The sequence below is a fragment of the Acanthopagrus latus genome, chromosome 13 (genome assembly GCF_904848185.1).
Source record: "Acanthopagrus latus isolate v.2019 chromosome 13, fAcaLat1.1, whole genome shotgun sequence".
NCBI lineage: Eukaryota > Metazoa > Chordata > Actinopteri > Spariformes > Sparidae > Acanthopagrus > Acanthopagrus latus.
The window spans coordinates 26,814,496-26,838,051 of NC_051051.1; the positions used below are offsets into that span (position 1 = coordinate 26,814,496).

A 23,556-nucleotide genomic window follows, 5' to 3' on the forward strand; every position below is an offset into this window, starting at 1 on the left:
CATTCCTTTGTCCAACCACCTCATCAAGCCCCCAGGCTTTGAGAGTCCTTGTTAAGTGCTCGAGGCAGATTCAAACAACAGATGAAACTTGAGACAAAACTCAGTTTCGATCTCATTCGACCAGAAGGACATGTTCTTAATCAAACAGTCAGGCAGTTATCAGTGTATATATTTCCGAGTTGGATGAGACTTTCTTTGGGACCTTTGGAAGGAAAGCTTCCATCTGTCTGAGCAGCTGAGGACCTCGTGGCACCGGGACGAGCTGCCTGCAGCGCTGCCGACATGGTGTCTCTGAAGCTCACCCTGCTGGCCGGTGAGTACCTGACCTGATCACCTGACGACGCAGTTATAGGTTATAGGACACAGAAGTTACTGCATATTTCTCTTTCTTTGACTTAACAGCTTAGACCTCATAAAATTGTTTTGAAAATCATAATTCTGGTTCCAGATTAGCCTGAAGAGAGCACATCAGTGAAGTCCTAAAATCACTAATTTCTTAAATGAAAATAAAGTTTTTAATTCAGACAAGAGTTCCCCTCCTGTTTTCATTAACCGCTTTAATAACCATATTCTATTTATTTGTTTTATAGCAGTTAATAAAACGCTGGTAAATTCTTTATTACACTTTCAGGAAACTTCCAACAGATTTCTGCTTCATAACTTTACATTCAGTACTCCATCTAAAAGGTGTTTTCAGGACTGCACTGATGTACTCTCATCGGGCTTAATGATCGAGAGCCAGAATTTTCTTATTTCTAAAACTATTTTTATGAACTTTGGTCCAAGAAGAGTAATATCTCAAATGAATTTAAGGATTTCAACATTTGTGTTCTCATGCGGACGGCTCAACTGTTTTTCTTTCAGTTTAATTAATAACTGCTGATGATTTTCTTCATTATTCAATTGATTGTTAACGTCTTAAAATATCGGCAACAACAGAAATGTCTCAGAGCTCACAGGGATTTATTCATAAGAGATATTCATTACTTCAGAAATGATTTGGATGCCTAAATGATCAATTAATTGACTAATCTTTTATTAAGCTTAATTTTAAGGTTTTATTAAATCTATGACAAGAGACAGGGAGTGAATTTCCCGACGTGTTCTAATCTGTGTTTTCTACTTTGAATACATTTTTCTTTGAACTGTGCTGATCTGTGTCGTTATACGACTGTTGAATAAGTGATACGATGTCTCTCTGTGTTTCAGTGCTGGCCATCGGACTCGCAGCTTCAGGTAAGAACAAGTGTTTAAATTGCTGATGTCCGACGCACCCACGAGGCAAACCAATAAAGTTTTTGTTTGAACACACAACAGGATTTAACCCTGACACACACTCACTCTGAGATGTCAACCACACTGCAAGAATTACATCACCAAGCATTTATTCCTCCTCTTCATCATCGTCTGTTAGATCTACACATTTAACGAACATATTAAACCGTCCCCATTTATTTTCAAACATATCTTGTGTCCCTTGTCATATATAAGTCACTCGCTATCATTATTTGTTCACTCTTTACATATAAAGTCCTGAAACAGAGAAAACCGGGACTCATTGGAACGTTTCTGCTCGTTTAACCTCGTCTATAAAAGATTTTTACTTCCCATGTACAATGTCTACTGTAACAGTCTAATTACTGTATTGCTGGATTGGGTGTGAGGTTTGGTGCATATTGATTCACAGTCCTCTGACGATATGTCGGTTTCTAATCTTCTCTCCATGCACTGTTTGTTTGTGTTGAGTTGGACAGTAACAGTTCTGATACGGCACCTTTACTAAAGCTGTCTTTAGTTTTAGACATCACCATATAATATATTAGGAGACAATTCTGGCTCGTTCTAATAAAGCTTCTGAGCTGAAGGAATAAAAACAAAATGTCATACTTGCATCTGATTTCTTCCAGTCTGAGTGAGGCAGATACAGATCCTGAATCTTTTTCTGGTCCCTTTGACCAACATTGTCTAAATACAACATTTGCTCTTCCTTGTGTGAAATACTGGTTTCCCCAGATGGGCCTGTACTGAGAGAACAGACTAGGTTCTCTAATAACTCCACACTTTGATCATATTGTTAACAGTTTGGCAATGTATCTGAATAAACATACAGAGGTAAAGGTAAGTAATAAAACCGAGGACTAGGTGTTATTGATTGTACAGCCTGAGATACCACCAAATGCATTTATGATTGTTCCAGCTATTTCTACATACGTTCGTACAGCTATTGCTAATGGTTCAACTGCTAGTATAAATAACAGTTAAGATGGGGGCATCTCTGCTGAGATCCTCTTTCGATTGAGTGCTCATCCAGACACACATTAGAGTTACGAAAATTGTGTTTTTGTTACATCTGCTATTATAAAACCACTGTACCATGTGAGCAACTTCACGTCTGCAGTGGTGCAAACAAGGCAAAGCAACACAAGTTTATTTGTAAAGCACAGTTCAGACACAAGGCAGCTCAAAGTGCTTTACAGGAGCACACAAATAACATTAAAAGACATTAAAAATAGCAAAGGGCTCCCACAGTGCTCCAGTGCGTCAGCATTAGCATTAGCCACCCTGCTAACATTTTCTAACAGCTTCTTTGCTAGCTTTACACTCCATGCATTGTGCCTCCAAGTCAGTGAATTAAACTGTTTACAACGTTTTCTAGTTTTAATTTTCATCACTAATGTTTTCTTCAGAATCATATGTTTCTAAGGGTTGGTGTACTATATAAACAGCCCTGATAGGAGCAGCTACAGCTGTTACGTACAGTGATAAAATTGTTATAACAAAGTTATTTTATAGTTTATATACTTATAAAGCTGTATGTACAATATTCTAGTTAGACTGAACTGTAGAGGATGAATTTTAAGATTTGGAATTACATCTCGGAAACTGAAAACTTTCAGCTTTTTGGATTTTTGCCGTTATGATGCAGAAAAAGAAAAAAAGATCACTGGCATAGAGGAAACATTTGATTTTGCCGTTTGTCCTTCTAAATGCATTGTGCTGTGACATTGCCTCAGACTCAACATCATCATCACAAAAACTGGAAGACAAAGGCGTTGGACAATCAAAGCTTGGAGGAAAAGAAAAGGATGACGACACATCAACCGAAGAAAGCCACAGTCCTGAGAGGTCAGACAACATCTAAGGACACAGAAAGTGTCTCTCTCTTTTGTCTCTTGATTTTCAGTCTCTCTACGTCTTTCTGTGTCAGTGCGTTTACATTCACAGCTTAGTCAGATTACAGCCGTAGTTCGACTATGCTGCTCAATCAGACAACTGCACTTGTCTGAGAATATATGCCGGAGAGAAAATCGAATTACTGGCCGAAGCATGTACGCTACCGGTACAATAGGTGGCGCTGTAGTCATTTCACCTAGTGGTAACAGAAACACCTCCAGCTGACCTCTTTATGTCACTAGCTGCCTCGGCATTCGAGAAAGATGGCGTACGAAGAGCGAGACGAAGCTACATCTTTGTACACTTCGTATATGCTGTTCATGATAATTACACATCTAGATGCACAATGGCGCTCTTGCTTGCGGTTATTTTGGAGGAAAGACACCGTCGCCGTCCTCCTGGCTCACGGCCGAGGGAAATAAATCTCAAGCCTGCGCAGAACGCAAAAATCTGATCTGATGTTACATATACATGCAGGAGTAATGCGACTATCAATCGAATAATCTAGATGTTTGAATCTGACTATGAGAAATCCAGTCCGATTTTAGTCAGACTAAGGTGTATACATACATTTTAAAAATCCGATCGTTACTAACCCAGTAATTCAGTGTCATGTGAATGAATAAAAAAGTTGTTAAAACAGTGTGTAGCTAGACCAAACTAGTACATCCATCGAGCGTGCGCTCAACAGGCTTAACAGGCTATTGTAAGGCTCATGACAGGCTGTAACATGGACATGTACATTATGAACAGAAAACGAAAATGCTGGAATACGTTTCTGTCTGCAAAATTCAAGTTTCCATCTCTGTCAGTGAGGGAGTAAGTGCACGCTCGACGGATTGACTAGTTTGCAATGAAGCTGCATGTTTAAATCGACCGAAGTTCTCCTTTGATAGTGGCAGTTAGATTTTTTTGACACAATTCAGACCATAGCTCTGTATCCATTGTCACACCCAAGTCGGACTCCCATTTCTCCCTTGATTTATGTAAACTTTGGTTTTGGAGCCTCATCCATCAGGTGAGAATACACTTTTGGGCTAAGACGAGGAGCGTTACCCTCATGAAGCAGTCCTTCCAGATCATAGAGTATGGATAAAGTCATTTCAGATCTCAAAACAGATTTAAGAAATGATCTTAACTGTAAATAACAACAAAAGTTTCTTCTGGACAGATCCTACTTCCTCCTTAGGTCCTCAAAGGACATCAAGAATCCATCCTCACAGCAGTCCTCCAAATGATGAATCCCTCCCTGATACCACATTTCCAAGATCTTATTATCCACTGACATTCAACAAACTCTCAGACGCTGAGACGAGGGAATAGAATGTGCTAAAATGCTAATGTCATACTAGTCAGTACTACACCACTGCATTTGAGAAGGAAACATGAAAAGCAGGTCTGAAAAGGCTCAAACATCAGTGAAAGGAGATTTAAATTGATTGTGGAGAGCTCTTGTACGTTTGTCAAAGAAGTGTAAATAATGTGTGATAATGGATTATTGGACTGACTACTGCTTTGAAAAGAAACGTCCAAAGAACTTCTTTGTGATCTGAGGAATAACTCATCCTGTCTTCTATTTCAGTCTGATAAAAACATCAAATACTGTACCTGTGACGCCATATATGTTTGAAACATGGCGTCATCTCGAAAGACATCATCTCATCACCACACCTGGCAGAAGAGGTTATCACATCATCAATAGAGGCGGTAATACGTGGCTTCATGTCAAAAGAAGACATCATATCATAAGAACACGTTTCGGAAGCCGACATCACATCATAAAGAGAGGTGGTAAAAGACGTCATGATATCAAACTAATACCTCACATCATAACAACACCTGCCAGACAACGTCATCACATCATCAACAAAGGCGGTAAAAGATGGCATCATATCCTAACAACACATGACTGGATAGGAACAGGTTTCAGAAGAGGAAGTCACATGACGACAAATTGTTTCAGGAGACGACATCAAATGAAATTAAGAGGTGGCAGGAGGCGGCACCACATCATAAGAAGGCACCACATCATCAAAACGCGCCGGGGCAGACGACATCACATCATCACTAGAGGTGGCAGGAGGCGGCACCACATCGTAAAAAGGCACCACATCATCAAAACGCGCCGGGGCAGACGACATCACATCATCACGAGAGGTGGAAGGAGGCGGCACCACATTGTAAGAAGGCACCACATCATCAAAATGCGCCGGGGCAGACGACATCACATCATCACGAGAGGTGGCAGGAGGCGGCACCACATCATCAAAACGCGCCGGGGCAGACGACATCACATCATCACGAGAGGTGGCAGGAGGTGGCACCACATCGTAAGAAGGCACCACATCATCAAAACGCGCCGGGGCAGACGACATCACATCATCACGAGAGGTGGCAGGAGGCGGCACCACATCGTAAGAAGGCACCACATCATCAAAACGCGCCGGGGCAGACGACATCACATTATAACTAGAGGTGGCAGGAGGCGGCACCACATCGTAAGAAGGCAACACATCATCAAAACGCGCCGGGGCAGACGACATCACATCATCACGAGAGGTGGCAGGAGGCGGCACCACATCGTAAGAAGGCACCACATCATCAAAACGCGCCGAGGCAGACGACATCACATCATCACTAGAGGTGGCAGGAGGCGGCACCACATCGTAAGAAGGCACCACATCATCAAAACGCGCCGGGGCAGACGACATCACATCATCACTAGAGGTGGCAGGAGGCGGCACCACATCGTAAGAAGGCACCACATCATCAAAACGCGCCGGGGCAGACGACATCACATCATCACTAGAGGTGGCAGGAGGCGGCACCACATCGTGAGAAGGCACCACATCATCAAAACGCGCCGGGGCAGACGACATCACATCATCACTAGAGGTGGCAGGAGGCGGCACCACATCGTGAGAAGGCACCACATCATCAAAACGCGCCGGGGCAGACGACATCACATCATCACTAGAGGTGGCAGGAGGCGGCACCACATCGTGAGAAGGCACCACATCATCAAAACGCGCCGGGGCAGACGACATCACATCATCACTAGAGGTGGCAGGAGGCGGCACCACATCGTGAGAAGGCACCACATGATCAAAACGCGCCGGGGCAGACGACATCACATCATCACTAGAGGTGGCAGGAGGCGGCACCACATCGTGAGAAGGCACCACATCATCAAAACGCGCCGGGGCAGACGACATCACATCATCACTAGAGGTGGCAGGAGGCGGCACCACATCGTAAGAAGGCACCACATCATCAAAACGCGCTGGGGCAGACGACATCACATCATCACGAGAGGTGGCAGGAGGCGGCACCACATCGTAAGAAGGCACCACATCATCAAAACGCGCCGCGGCAGACGACATCACATCATCACTAGAGGTGGCAGGAGGCGGCACCACATCGTAAGAAGGCACCACATCATCAAAACGCGCCGGGGCAGACGACATCACATCATCACTAGAGGTGGCAGGAGGCGGCACCACATCGTAAGAAGGCACCACATCATCAAAACGCGCCGGGGCAGACGACATCACATCATCACGAGAGGTGGCAGGAGGCGGCACCACATCATCAAAACGCGCCTGGGCAGACGACATCACATCATCACGAGAGGTGGCAGGAGGCGGTACCACATCATCAAAACGCGCCGGGGCAGACGACATCACATCATCACTAGAGGTGGCAGGAGGCGGCACCACATTGTAAGAAGGCACCACATCATAAAAACGCGCCGGGGCAGACGACATCACATCATCACGAGAGGTGGCAGGAGGCGGCACCACATCGTAAGAAGGCACCACATCATCAAAACGCGCCGGGGCAGACGACATCACATCATCACGAGAGGTGGCAGGAGGCGGCACCACATCGTAAGAAGGCACCACATCATCAAAACGCGCCGGGGCAGACGACATCACATTATAACTAGAGGTGGCAGGAGGCGGCACCACATCGTAAGAAGGCACCACATCATCAAAACGCGCCGGGGCAGACGACATCACATCATCACGAGAGGTGGCAGGAGGCGGCACCACATCTTAAGAAGGCACCACATCATAAAAACGCGCCGGGGCAGACGACATCACATCATCACTAGAGGTGGCAGGAGGCGGCACCACATCGTAAGAAGGCACCACATCATCAAAACGCGCCGGGGCAGACGACATCACATCATCACGAGAGGTGGAAGGAGGCGGCACCACATCGTAAGAAGGCACCACATCATCAAAACGCGCCGGGGCAGACGACATCACATCATCACTAGAGGTGGCAGGAGGCGGCACCACATCGTAAGAAGGCACCACATCATCAAAACGCGCCGGGGCAGACGACATCACATCATCACGAGAGGTGGCAGGAGGCGGCACCACATCATCAAAACGCGCCGGGGCAGACGACATCACATCATCACGAGAGGTGGCAGGAGGCGGTACCACATCATCAAAACGCGCCGGGGCAGACGACATCACATCATCACTAGAGGTGGCAGGAGGCGGCACCACATTGTAAGAAGGCACCACATCATAAAAACGCGCCGGGGCAGACGACATCACATCATCACGAGAGGTGGCAGGAGGCGGCACCACATCGTAAGAAGGCACCACATCATCAAAACGCGCCGGGGCAGACGACATCACATCATCACGAGAGGTGGCAGGAGGCGGCACCACATCGTAAGAAGGCACCACATCATCAAAATGCGCCGGGGCAGACGACATCACATTATAACTAGAGGTGGCAGGAGGCGGCACCACATCGTAAGAAGGCACCACATCATCAAAACGCGCCGGGGCAGACGACATCACATCATCACGAGAGGTGGCAGGAGGCGGCACCACATCGTAAGAAGGCACCACATCATCAAAACGCGCCGAGGCAGACGACATCACATCATCACTAGAGGTGGCAGGAGGCGGCACCACATCGTAAGAAGGCACCACATCATCAAAACGCGCCGGGGCAGACGACATCACATCATCACTAGAGGTGGCAGGAGGCGGCACCACATCGTAAGAAGGCACCACATCATCAAAACGCGCCGGGGCAGACGACATCACATCATCACTAGAGGTGGCAGGAGGCGGCACCACATCGTGAGAAGGCACCACATCATCAAAACGCGCCGGGGCAGACGACATCACATCATCACTAGAGGTGGCAGGAGGCGGCACCACATCGTGAGAAGGCACCACATCATCAAAACGCGCCGGGGCAGACGACATCACATCATCACTAGAGGTGGCAGGAGGCGGCACCACATCGTGAGAAGGCACCACATCATCAAAACGCGCCGGGGCAGACGACATCACATCATCACTAGAGGTGGCAGGAGGCGGCACCACATCGTGAGAAGGCACCACATGATCAAAACGCGCCGGGGCAGACGACATCACATCATCACTAGAGGTGGCAGGAGGCGGCACCACATCGTGAGAAGGCACCACATCATCAAAACGCGCCGGGGCAGACGACATCACATCATCACTAGAGGTGGCAGGAGGCGGCACCACATCGTAAGAAGGCACCACATCATCAAAACGCGCCGGGGCAGACGACATCACATCATCACGAGAGGTGGCAGGAGGCGGCACCACATCATCAAAACGCGCCGGGGCAGACGACATCACATCATCACGAGAGGTGGCAGGAGGCGGCACCACATCGTGAGAAGGCACCACATCATCAAAACGCGCCGGGGCAGACGACATCACATCATCACTAGAGGTGGCAGGAGGCGGCACCACATCGTGAGAAGGCACCACATGATCAAAACGCGCCGGGGCAGACGACATCACATCATCACTAGAGGTGGCAGGAGGCGGCACCACATCGTGAGAAGGCACCACATCATCAAAACGCGCCGGGGCAGACGACATCACATCATCACTAGAGGTGGCAGGAGGCGGCACCACATCGTAAGAAGGCACCACATCATCAAAACGCGCTGGGGCAGACGACATCACATCATCACGAGAGGTGGCAGGAGGCGGCACCACATCGTAAGAAGGCACCACATCATCAAAACGCGCCGCGGCAGACGACATCACATCATCACTAGAGGTGGCAGGAGGCGGCACCACATCGTAAGAAGGCACCACATCATCAAAACGCGCCGGGGCAGACGACATCACATCATCACTAGAGGTGGCAGGAGGCGGCACCACATCGTAAGAAGGCACCACATCATCAAAACGCGCCGGGGCAGACGACATCACATCATCACGAGAGGTGGCAGGAGGCGGCACCACATCATCAAAACGCGCCTGGGCAGACGACATCACATCATCACGAGAGGTGGCAGGAGGCGGTACCACATCATCAAAACGCGCCGGGGCAGACGACATCACATCATCACTAGAGGTGGCAGGAGGCGGCACCACATTGTAAGAAGGCACCACATCATAAAAACGCGCCGGGGCAGACGACATCACATCATCACGAGAGGTGGCAGGAGGCGGCACCACATCGTAAGAAGGCACCACATCATCAAAACGCGCCGGGGCAGACGACATCACATCATCACGAGAGGTGGCAGGAGGCGGCACCACATCGTAAGAAGGCACCACATCATCAAAACGCGCCGGGGCAGACGACATCACATTATAACTAGAGGTGGCAGGAGGCGGCACCACATCGTAAGAAGGCACCACATCATCAAAACGCGCCGGGGCAGACGACATCACATCATCACGAGAGGTGGCAGGAGGCGGCACCACATCTTAAGAAGGCACCACATCATAAAAACGCGCCGGGGCAGACGACATCACATCATCACTAGAGGTGGCAGGAGGCGGCACCACATCGTAAGAAGGCACCACATCATCAAAACGCGCCGGGGCAGACGACATCACATCATCACGAGAGGTGGAAGGAGGCGGCACCACATCGTAAGAAGGCACCACATCATCAAAACGCGCCGGGGCAGACGACATCACATCATCACTAGAGGTGGCAGGAGGCGGCACCACATCGTAAGAAGGCACCACATCATCAAAACGCGCCGGGGCAGACGACATCACATCATCACGAGAGGTGGCAGGAGGCGGCACCACATCATCAAAACGCGCCGGGGCAGACGACATCACATCATCACGAGAGGTGGCAGGAGGCGGTACCACATCATCAAAACGCGCCGGGGCAGACGACATCACATCATCACTAGAGGTGGCAGGAGGCGGCACCACATTGTAAGAAGGCACCACATCATAAAAACGCGCCGGGGCAGACGACATCACATCATCACGAGAGGTGGCAGGAGGCGGCACCACATCGTAAGAAGGCACCACATCATCAAAACGCGCCGGGGCAGACGACATCACATCATCACGAGAGGTGGCAGGAGGCGGCACCACATCGTAAGAAGGCACCACATCATCAAAATGCGCCGGGGCAGACGACATCACATTATAACTAGAGGTGGCAGGAGGCGGCACCACATCGTAAGAAGGCACCACATCATCAAAACGCGCCGGGGCAGACGACATCACATCATCACGAGAGGTGGCAGGAGGCGGCACCACATCGTAAGAAGGCACCACATCATCAAAACGCGCCGAGGCAGACGACATCACATCATCACTAGAGGTGGCAGGAGGCGGCACCACATCGTAAGAAGGCACCACATCATCAAAACGCGCCGGGGCAGACGACATCACATCATCACTAGAGGTGGCAGGAGGCGGCACCACATCGTGAGAAGGCACCACATCATCAAAACGCGCCGGGGCAGACGACATCACATCATCACTAGAGGTGGCAGGAGGCGGCACCACATCGTGAGAAGGCACCACATCATCAAAACGCGCCGGGGCAGACGACATCACATCATCACTAGAGGTGGCAGGAGGCGGCACCACATCGTGAGAAGGCACCACATCATCAAAACGCGCCGGGGCAGACGACATCACATCATCACTAGAGGTGGCAGGAGGCGGCACCACATCGTGAGAAGGCACCACATGATCAAAACGCGCCGGGGCAGACGACATCACATCATCACTAGAGGTGGCAGGAGGCGGCACCACATCGTGAGAAGGCACCACATCATCAAAACGCGCCGGGGCAGACGACATCACATCATCACTAGAGGTGGCAGGAGGCGGCACCACATCGTAAGAAGGCACCACATCATCAAAACGCGCCGCGGCAGACGACATCACATCATCACTAGAGGTGGCAGGAGGCGGCACCACATCGTAAGAAGGCACCACATCATCAAAACGCGCCGGGGCAGACGACATCACATCATCACTAGAGGTGGCAGGAGGCGGCACCACATCGTAAGAAGGCACCACATCATCAAAACGCGCCGGGGCAGACGACATCACATCATCACGAGAGGTGGCAGGAGGCGGCACCACATCATCAAAACGCGCCGGGGCAGACGACATCACATCATCACGAGAGGTGGCAGGAGGCGGCACCACATCGTAAGAAGGCACCACATCATAAAAACGCGCCGGGGCAGACGACATCACATCATCACTAGAGGTGGCAGGAGGCGGCACCACATCGTAAGAAGGCACCACATCATCAAAACGCGCCGGGGCAGACGACATAACTTCATCACGAGAGGTGGCAGGAGGCGGCACCACATCGTAAGAAGGCACCACATCATCAAAACGCGCCGGGGCAGACGACATCACATCATCACTAGAGGTGGCAGGAGGCGGCACCACATCGTAAGAAGGCACCACATCATCAAAACGCGCCGGGGCAGACGACATCACATCATCACTAGAGGTGGCAGGAGGCGGCACCACATCGTAAGAAGGCACCACATCATCAAAACGCGCCGGGGCAGACGACATCACATCATCACTAGAGGTGGCAGGAGGCGGCACCACATCGTAAGAAGGCACCACATCATCAAAACGCGCCGGGGCAGACGACATCACATCATCACTAGAGGTGGCAGGAGGCGGCACCACATCGTAAGAAGGCACCACATCATCAAAACGCGCCGGGGCAGACGACATCACATCATCACTAGAGGTGGCAGGAGGCGGCACCACATCGTAAGAAGGCACCACATCATCAAAACGCGCCGGGGCAGACGACATCACATCATCACTAGAGGTGGCAGGAGGCGGCACCACATCGTAAGAAGGCACCACATCATCAAAACGCGCCGGGGCAGACGACATCACATCATCACTAGAGGTGGCAGGAGGCGGCACCACATCGATCAAAAACGCGCCGGGGCAGACGACATCACATCATCACTAGAGGTGGCAGGAGGCGGCACCACATCGTAAGAAGGCACCACATCATCAAAACGCGCCGGGGCAGACGACATCACATCATCACTAGAGGTGGCAGGAGGCGGCACCACATCGTGAGAAGGCACCACATCATCAAAACGCGCCGGGGCAGACGACATCACATCATCACGAGAGGTGGCAGGAGGCGGCACCACATCGTAAGAAGGCACCACATCATCAAAACGCGCCGGGGCAGACGACATCACATCATCACGAGAGGTGGCAGGAGGCGGCACCACATCGTAAGAAGGCACCACATCATCAAAACGCGCCGGGGCAGACGACATCACATCATCACTAGAGGTGGCAGGAGGCGGCACCACATCGTAAGAAGGCACCACATCATCAAAACGCGCCGGGGCAGACGACATCACATCATCACTAGAGGTGGCAGGAGGCGGCACCACATCGTAAGAAGGCACCACATCATCAAAACGCGCCGGGGCAGACGACATCACATCATCACGAGAGGTGGCAGGAGGCGGCACCACATCGTAAGAAGGCACCACATCATCAAAACGCGCCGGGGCAGACGACATCACATCATCACTAGAGGTGGCAGGAGGCGGCACCACATCGTAAGAAGGCACCACATCATCAAAACGCGCCGGGGCAGACGACATCACATCATCACGAGAGGTGGCAGGAGGCGGCACCACATCGTAAGAAGGCACCACATCATCAAAACGCGCCGGGGCAGACGACATCACATCATCACTAGAGGTGGCAGGAGGCGGCACCACATCGTAAGAAGGCACCACATCATCAAAACGCGCCGGGGCAGACGACATCACATCATCACTAGAGGTGGCAGGAGGCGGCACCACATCGTAAGAAGGCACCACATCATCAAAACGCGCCGGGGCAGACGACATCACATCATCACTAGAGGTGGCAGGAGGCGGCACCACATCGTAAGAAGGCACCACATCATCAAAACGCGCCGGGGCAGACGACATCACATCATCACTAGAGGTGGCAGGAGGCGGCACCACATCGTGAGAAGGCACCACATCATCAAAACGCGCCGGGGCAGACGACATCACATCATCACTAGAGGTGGCAGGAGGCGGCACCACATCGTGAGAAGGCACCACATCATCAAAACGCGCCGGGGCAGACGACATCACATCATCACTAGAGGTGGCAGGAGGCGGCACCACATCGTGAGAAGGCACCACATCATCAAAACGCGCCGGGGCAGACGACATCACATCATCACTAGAGGTGGCAGGAGGCGGCACCACATCGTGAGAAGGCACCACATCATCAAAACGCGCCGGGGCAGACGACATCACATCATCACTAGAGGTGGCAGGAGGCGGCACCACATCGTGAGAAGGCACCACATCATCAAAACGCGCCGGGGCAGACGACATCACATCATCACTAGAGGTGGCAGGAGGCGGCACCACATCGTAAGAAGGCACCACATCATCAAAACGCGCCGGGGCAGACGACATCACATCATCACTAGAGGTGGCAGGAGGCGGCACCACATCGTAAGAAGGCACCACATCATCAAAACGCGCCGGGGCAGACGACATCACATCATCACTAGAGGTGGCAGGAGGCGGCACCACATCGTAAGAAGGCACCACATCATCAAAACGCGCCGGGGCAGACGACATCACATCATCACTAGAGGTGGCAGGAGGCGGCACCACATCGTAAGAAGGCACCACATCATCAAAACGCGCCGGGGCAGACGACATCACATCATCACTAGAGGTGGCAGGAGGCGGCACCACATCGTAAGAAGGCACCACATCATCAAAACGCGCCGGGGCAGACGACATCACATCATCACTAGAGGTGGCAGGAGGCGGCACCACATCGTAAGAAGGCACCACATCATCAAAACGCGCCGGGGCAGACGACATCACATCATCACTAGAGGTGGCAGGAGGCGGCACCACATCGTAAGAAGGCACCACATCATCAAAACGCGCCGGGGCAGACGACATCACATTATAACTAGAGGTGGCAGGAGGCGGCACCACATCGTAAGAAGGCACCACATCATCAAAACGCGCCGGGGCAGACGACATCACATCATCACGAGAGGTGGCAGGAGGCGGCACCACATCGTGAGAAGGCACCACATCATCAAAACGCGCCGGGGCAGACGACATCACATCATCACTAGAGGTGGCAGGAGGCGGCACCACATCGTGAGAAGGCACCACATCATCAAAACGCGCCGGGGCAGACGACATCACATCATCACTAGAGGTGGCAGGAGGCGGCACCACATCGTGAGAAGGCACCACATCATCAAAACGCGCCGGGGCAGACGACATCACATCATCACTAGAGGTGGCAGGAGGCGGCACCACATCGTGAGAAGGCACCACATCATCAAAACGCGCCGGGGCAGACGACATCACATCATCACTAGAGGTGGCAGGAGGCGGCACCACATCGTGAGAAGGCACCACATCATCAAAACGCGCCGGGGCAGACGACATCACATCATCACTAGAGGTGGCAGGAGGCGGCACCACATCGTGAGAAGGCACCACATCATCAAAACGCGCCGGGGCAGACGACATCACATCATCACTAGAGGTGGCAGGAGGCGGCACCACATCGTAAGAAGGCACCACATCATCAAAACGCGCCGGGGCAGACGACATCACATCATCACGAGAGGTGGCAGGAGGCGGCACCACATCGTAAGAAGGCACCACATCATCAAAACGCGCCGGGGCAGACGACATCACATCATCACGAGAGGTGGCAGGAGGCGGCACCACATCATCAAAACGCGCCGGGGCAGACGACATCACATCATCACGAGAGGTGGCAGGAGGTGGCACCACATCGTAAGAAGGCACCACATCATCAAAACGCGCCGGGGCAGACGACATCACATCATCACGAGAGGTGGCAGGAGGCGGCACCATATTGTAAGAAGGCACCACATCATCAAAACGCGCCGGGGCAGACGACATCACATCATCACGAGAGGTGGCAGGAGGCGGCACCACATCATCAAAACGCGCCGGGGCAGACGACATCACATCATCACGAGAGGTGGCAGGAGGCGGCACCACATCGTAAGAAGGCACCACATCATCAAAACGCGCCGGGGCAGACGACATCACATCATCACTAGAGGTGGCAGGAGGCGGCACCACATCGTGAGAAGGCACCACATCATCAAAACGCGCCGGGGCAGACGACATCACATCATCACTAGAGGTGGCAGGAGGCGGCACCACATCGTGAGAAGGCACCACATCATCAAAACGCGCCGGGGCAGACGACATCACATCATCACTAGAGGTGGCAGGAGGCGGCACCACATCGTGAGAAGGCACCACATCATCAAAACGCGCCGGGGCAGACGACATCACATCATCACTAGAGGTGGCAGGAGGCGGCACCACATCGTGAGAAGGCACCACATCATCAAAACGCGCCGGGGCAGACGACATCACATCATCACTAGAGGTGGCAGGAGGCGGCACCACATCGTGAGAAGGCACCACATCATCAAAACGCGCCGGGGCAGACGACATCACATCATCACTAGAGGTGGCAGGAGGCGGCACCACATCGTGAGAAGGCACCACATCATCAAAACGCGCCGGGGCAGACGACATCACATCATCACGAGAGGTGGCAGGAGGCGGCACCACATCGTAAGAAGGCACCACATCATCAAAACGCGCCGGGGCAGACGACATCACATCATCACTAGAGGTGGCAGGAGGCGGCACCACATCGTAAGAAGGCACCACATCATCAAAACGCGCCGGGGCAGACGACATCACATCATCACTAGAGGTGGCAGGAGGCGGCACCACATCATAAGAAGGCACCACATCATCAAAACGCGCCGGGGCAGACGACATCACATCATCACTAGAGGTGGTAGGAGGCGGCACCACATCGTAAGAAGGCACCACATCATCAAAACGCGCCGGGGCAGACGACATCACATCATCACTAGAGGTGGCAGGAGGCGGCACCACATCGTAAGAAGGCACCACATCATCAAAACGCGCCGGGGCAGACGACATCACATTATAACTAGAGGTGGCAGGAGGCGGCACCACATCGTAAGAAGGCACCATATCATCAAAACGCGCCGGGGCAGACGACATCACATCATCACGAGAGGTGGCAGGAGGCGGCACCACATCATCAAAACGCGCCGGGGCAGACGACATCACATCATCACTAGAGGTGGCAGGAGGCGGCACCACATCGTAAGAAGGCACCACATCATCAAAACGCGCCGAGGCAGACGACATCACATCATCACTAGAGGTGGCAGGAGGCGGCACCACATCGTGAGAAGGCACCACATCATCAAAACGCGCCGAGGCAGACGACATCACATCATCACGAGAGGCGGCAGGAGGCGGCACCACATCGTAAGAAGGCACCACATCATCAAAACGCGCCGGGGCAGACGACATCACATCATCACGAGAGGCGGCAGGAGGCGGCACCACATCGTAAGAAGGCACCACATCATCAAAACGCGCCGGGGCAGACGACATCACATCATCACGAGAGGAGGCAGGAGGCGGCACCACATCGTAACAAGGCACCACATTATCAAAACGCGCCGGGGCAGACGACATCACATCATCACGAGAGGTGGCAGGAGGCGGCACCACATCGTAAGAAGGCACCACATCATCAAAACGCGCCGGGGCAGACGACATCACATCATCACGAGAGGTGGCAGGAGGCGGCACCACATCGTAAGAAGGCACCACATCATCAAAACGCGCCGGGGCAGACGACATCACATCATCACGAGAGGTGGCAGGAGGCGGCACCACATCGTAAGAAGGCACCACATCATCAAAACGCGCCGGGGCAGACGACATCACATCATCACTAGAGGTGGCAGGAGGCGGCACCACATCGTAAGAAGCCACCACATCATCAAAACGCGCCGGGGCAGACGACATCACATCATCACTAGAGGTGGCAGGAGGCGGCACCACATCGTAAGAAGGCACCACATCATCAAAACGCGCCGGGGCAGACGACATCACATCATCACTAGAGGTGGCAGGAGGCGGCACCACATCGTAAGAAGGCACCACATCATCAAAACGCGCCGGGGCAGACGTCATCACATCATCACTAGAGGTGGCAGGAGGCGGCACCACATCGTAAGAAGGCACCACATCATCAAAACGCGCCGGGGGAGACGACATCACATCATCACTAGAGGTGGCAGGAGGCGGCACCACATCGTAAGAAGGCACCACATCATCAAAACGCGCCGGGGCAGACGACATCACATCATCACTAGAGGTGGCAGGAGGCGGCACCACATCGTAAGAAGGCACCACATCATCAAAACGCGCCGGGGCAGACGACATCACATCATCACTAGAGGTGGCAGGAGGCGGCACCACATCGTAAGAAGGCACCACATCATCAAAACGCGCCGGGGCAGACGACATCACATCATCACTAGAGGTGGCAGGAGGCGGCACCACATCGTAAGAAGGCACCACATCATCAAAACGCGCCGGGGTAGACGTCATCACATCATCACTAGAGGTGGCAGGAGGCGGCACCACATCGTAAGAAGGCACCACATCATCAAAACGCGCCGGGGCAGACGACATCACATCATCACTAGAGGTGGCAGGAGGCGGCACCACATCGTAAGAAGGCACCACATCATCAAAACGCGCCGGGGCAGACGACATCACATCATCACTAGAGGTGGCAGGAGGCGGCACCACATCGTAAGAAGGCACCACATCATCAAAACGCGCCGGGGCAGACGTCATCACATCATCACTAGAGGTGGCAGGAGGCGGCACCACATCGTAAGAAGGCACCACATCATCAAAACGCGCCGGGGCAGACGACATCACATCATCACTAGAGGTGGCAGGAGGCGGCACCACATCGTAAGAAGGCACCACATCATCAAAACGCGCCGGGGCAGACGACATCACATCATCACTAGAGGTGGCAGGAGGCGGCACCACATCGTAAGAAGGCACCACATCATCAAAACGCGCCGGGGCAGACGACATCACATCATCACTAGAGGTGGCAGGAGGCGGCACCACATCGTAAGAAGGCACCACATCATCAAAACGCGCCGGGGTAGACGTCATCACATCATCACTAGAGGTGGCAGGAGGCGGCACCACATCGTAAGAAGGCACCACATCATCAAAACGCGCCGGGGCAGACGACATCACATCATCACTAGAGGTGGCAGGAGGCGGCACCACATCGTAAGAAGGCACCACATCATCAAAACGCGCCGGGGCAGACGACATCACATCATCACTAGAGGTGGCAGGAGGCGGCACCACATCGTAAGAAGGCACCACATCATCAAAACGCGCCGGGGCAGACGACATCACATCATCACTAGAGGTGGCAGGAGGCGGCACCACATCGTAAGAAGGCACCACATCATCAAAACGCGCCGGGGCAGACGACATCACATCATCACTAGAGGTGGCAGGAGGCGGCACCACATCGTAAGAAGGCACCACATCATCAAAACGCGCCGGGGCAGACGACATCACATCATCACTAGAGGTGGCAGGAGGCGGCACCACATCATCAAAACGCGCCGGGGCAGACGACATCACATCATCACTAGAGGTGGCAGGAGGCGGCACCACATCGTAGGAAGGCACCACATCATCAAAACGCGCCGGGGCAGACGACATCACATCATCACTAGAGGTGGCAGGAGGCGGCACCACATCGTAAGAAGGCACCGCATCATCAAAACGCGCCGGGGCAGACGACATCACATCATCACTAGAGGTGGCAGGAGGCGGCACCACATCGTAAGAAGGAACCGCATCATCAAAACGCGCCGGGGCAGACGACATCACATCATCACGAGAGGTGGCAGGAGGCGGTACCACATCGTAAGAAGGCACCGCATCATCAAAACGCGCCGGGGCAGACGACATCACATCATCACGAGAGGTGGCAGGAGGCGGAACCACATCAGAAGAAGAAGAAAATAATCAAGTGGTAATAATGTCCTCTTTTCTCTCTGTGTTCAAACTGTATTTGTAATGGTGACAGTTTACTCCGTGGCTGTTCAGACGCAGTGTGAACATCCCTCTTAAGGGATCCAATCACAAGTGCTCTCTTAAAGACAAAGTTAGCAGCAGATGTCACTGAAGACAGTTCCTTCTCCTGAACTGCTAAACAGAACATCACCAGACGAATGTCACGATTCTAAGAGTTGTGTCATCAGGAGAAATTTAAGTTTGTGAAATGGCTACAAGAAAGTCAAAATCAAAATTCAAATTGTTAATCATGTTTTCATTTTGTGAGACGGTTTGCATGAAACTGATAGTGAGCCACTCGAATTTTAAATTCAGATTCATATCTGCAGTCCAGCTCTGACTGGTTCAGACTGACGCAATCTCCTGCAAGCTAAGTTTAATCCATAACTGTGTGTGATGGCTCAAAGTCAGCTGAAGGCCTTGTGAGCCCTCCAGCACCACGACAAAACTCTTTACAGAGTCCCCAGACTCCCTGTAAAAAACACATTTTGTGAGTTGTTAAGAGAAACTTTATTTACTACCTGAAAAGCTGTATTTGACAATTTTCTGTTATGTTAATGACTGCATATATAGCAGGGCAATCCGATAACAAGTGGTCACCCGAGACACATGGTAATGCCAGGTGTGATTTATCGAATTTATCTAATCTAATATAAATGTGTCTGTGTTTGTTTATTTTTTACAGATCCCAGCCGTGTTGGATGAAGAGTCTGGCCACTCGAAATAGCTTTTAGTTTAGAAGTGGCAGCCAAAGTCATGTTTATTGTTGAACAACTTCCATATAAATGCTCAACATTAGCACATTAGTATATTGTTTGGAATTGGGACTTGTTGTTTGTCTTTCTTCTTTCCTTTCTTCCCTCTTTATCTATCCAAAAAAATGGAGGAGGAGCTGAACCATCAGCAACAAACCAGAAACTATCATATGGGATGCATTTTATTATTTTTTTTCTAATTATTATTGTGGTAATAGGTCTTATTATGTTAATTATTATTGGTAGTACTATTACTGGAAAAGGCTGTGGTTATTATGTAAGGGGTCAGTTTGCCGTGATTTAGACTATTTGAGGACTTGCCTTACTTTCTGTACTGTTTGTTTTTCACGTTGATGCATGGGCTTAAAATTAACTTTATGGAGCCAAAAAGGAAACATATTTGTAAAATTACCAGCCCCTCTGAGTTTTCTTGAGCTTTAAATGTTTTGTTCTAAAAAAAACAAACAGTTTGCAGCCAAAAAAAGATAATATGACGGTGTTTCCAAGCATATTTATTGGGTTACTTGGTGTTAATTTAAGCCCTGCTGGTGTCTTTAGTCTTAAAAAGAAACAAGATCATTGCATGATGAATAAAGAATTGAGAAACCTTCTCATGAGATCTGTGCTGTCTCTTCTTTTAATAAACTGTCTAGAAAACCATGCTCAGAGAGATATGATATAAACACACACTGTATCAGTCACCTTGTTGGTGGTCGATATTTAAATTACATACAGTAAAACAAGTAAAAAGAAATCAGGCTCAGGCCAGTAACGATTTTAGGGGGTAAAAAATTCAGATAACTCATATATCAGCAGATTATATTTTTACATTCTTCAAAAGAATGTGTAAAAAACAAATAACTTATTTTTATGTGGCACATTTTGAAACTCAGACGTTAAACATTTTCCTTACTGCAAGGCATGTCGACATGAATATAGCTTATACAAATGATGAATTAATTATCATCTTGATCATGTCGATAATAGGTCTGTATAAGCAACAAGTAAATTCACAATGCAAAACATTTTAAATGCACCTTTCCTTGTTCTCCTTAAACATTAATTCTTGTTTACTCTGTCATTCTGAACCATGAATCATTCTGAACCAAACCCTGACCAGAAACGCCTGTTCTTGCTTAACGATATCAAAACATGTCAGCTTTTGCATTATCTCTTTTTTGTGAATCAAACAGTGAAGAGATGACAAATACCTCTACTGTTTGTTGCAGGGGGAACTTTCAACGATACATAAATGAATCCGGTGAAGCACTCAGTGCTGCTGTGACTATAGCCTAAATGTGCTCAGTCATAAGGTTAACGATTCAGGATGTACAGGATGGGCATGTTAACGTTACGTTCTGGCCCCAGTATAAAACAGTGGACAGAGCCACCTTGACCTCACATACAAGTTTCTGCAGGATTGAAATCAGAATCAGAATTCCTTTATTGTCCCACAAATGGGGAAATTTCTTTGTCACAGCAGCCAAAGGACAGCAATATTACAAACGACAATAATAATAGTTAGAAAATAAACAATATAATGAAAAGGTAAGAAATGGAATATACTCGAATATACACCGATCAGACATAACATCATGACCACCTGCCGAATATTGTGAAGGTTCCCCTCGTGCAGCTAAAACAGCTCTGACCCGTCAAGCAGTGTTGGGCACGTTACATTTAAAAAGTAATTAGTTATAGTTACTAGTAACTTCTTCCAAAACGTAACTGAGTTAGTAACTAGTTACCAGGGAAAGTAACTATTGCATTAATTTTAATTATTCACCATTTTGAGCTCGGCATTCATTTCAGTGCACTCTGCATCTATGCAAAATGTCTTTCCGCATGGCGGACCGGCTCCTACTCTGCCCGGTATTTTACCAATGAGGGCTCTGAAGGAGTCTGAGTCACCTGTTGATAACAGCAGCATGTTCTCAACAACATACCTGCCTATCACTGCATTCAGTTCAGTCTGTGTCACAAGTTTTTGGGAAGCTGGAGCAGAAAAATCCAGCTATAGCTGCTCAGACAGCTCAGTGTCCTTCTTTGTTAGCAGAGCTCATGTTAGCCACACCTGCTGTTATCACCAACAGTGTCAACAACAGTGTTTTTGGCCACTAGTTTTGTAGAAGCGTGTTCAGTTTAGAGATGCTTCATTAGGTAAGAGTTTCTTACAACGGACGTAGACAAAAGAGACTAAAGACGTGTCTGTACTTCCACTTGGAAAACATCAACTTTCCCTCCGAACTCGCCTTGCAGCAGCTCACCTCTGCTAGTGTGTGTGTGCGAGGCTGCTGTGTGCATGTGTGGTTTGTGTGTAAACTGAACACTGCCTCTGATTGGCTTATGAACTCTCACTCTACCTTGGAGAGCCAATCACCATCACTTATGCAGTTGTCCCTCCCTCCCTTTGCAGCTCCGCTGGCTGAGAGCCGAGTCGGATGACAACAGCTTCAATTGAGCAGCTTCAGTTTGTAACTCGCAACATTTAATAGTCGGTAATGGTAACAGCATTGTAATGATGGAAATAGTAATTAGTTAGGATGTCCTGTGTTGTCTGGCACCAGAGCGTTTTATAGTGGACACATCGCAGGTCACACACTTGGACCTGTGGTACCTCTCCTTCAGTCTGTCACTGAGGGAGCGGCCCGGTGCATCTGCACTGGGTCCAGTGGATCCCAGGATGAAACTGGCCTTCTTGATAAGTTTATCAAGTCTCCTCCTGTCTGCTGCCGAGATGCTGCTGCTCCAGCAGACTACTCCATAGAAAATGAGTGATGCCACCACAGAGTCACAGAAAGAGGTCAGGAGGTCCCCCTGCACCCCAAAGGACCTGAGCTTGCTCAGCAGATACAGTCTGCTCTGACCTTTCTTGTATGTTGCTGCAGTGTGATCAGTCCAGTCCAGTTTATTGTTCAGGTGAACTCCCAGGAACTTGTAAGATGTCACCATCTCAGTGTCTGTTCCCCGTGTGCAGGGTTGTCTGCGCCTGTGGAAATCCACCTCCAGCTCCCGGTGTTGAGCTGGAGGTGGTTCTGCTGGCACCAGTCCACAAAGTCCTGAATAAGTTCTCTGTAGGCTCTGTTGTCCTCGTCTCTGATGAGGCCGACGACAGCAGAGTCGTCAGAGAACTTTAATAGATTGCTGTGGGGTGACTGGTGGTACAGGGTGAACAGGAAATGAGCCAGGACTGTTCCCTGTGGTGCACCAATTACCAGCACAGAAAGACATATAATGTGTCCAGGTGTGTAATATCTGAATTAATGTGCTGCAAAAGCCTCCAACACCTCAAATAAGGGAGAG

General features: G+C 50.6%; 1 protein-coding gene and 1 long non-coding RNA gene across 2 annotated transcripts in view; one reads left to right on the forward strand and one right to left on the reverse strand.

Moving 5' to 3' along the window:
- The window catches only part of LOC119031061, a 55,172-nt gene that overhangs the window by 21,033 nt on the left and 10,583 nt on the right, over nucleotides 1–23,556 (reverse strand). The window lies entirely within an intron of this gene.
- Nucleotides 19,399–20,863, forward strand: LOC119031067. The gene is made up of 2 exons (XR_005078517.1): nucleotides 19,399–19,457; nucleotides 20,184–20,863. It is a non-coding gene; the product is annotated as an uncharacterized LOC119031067 (long non-coding RNA).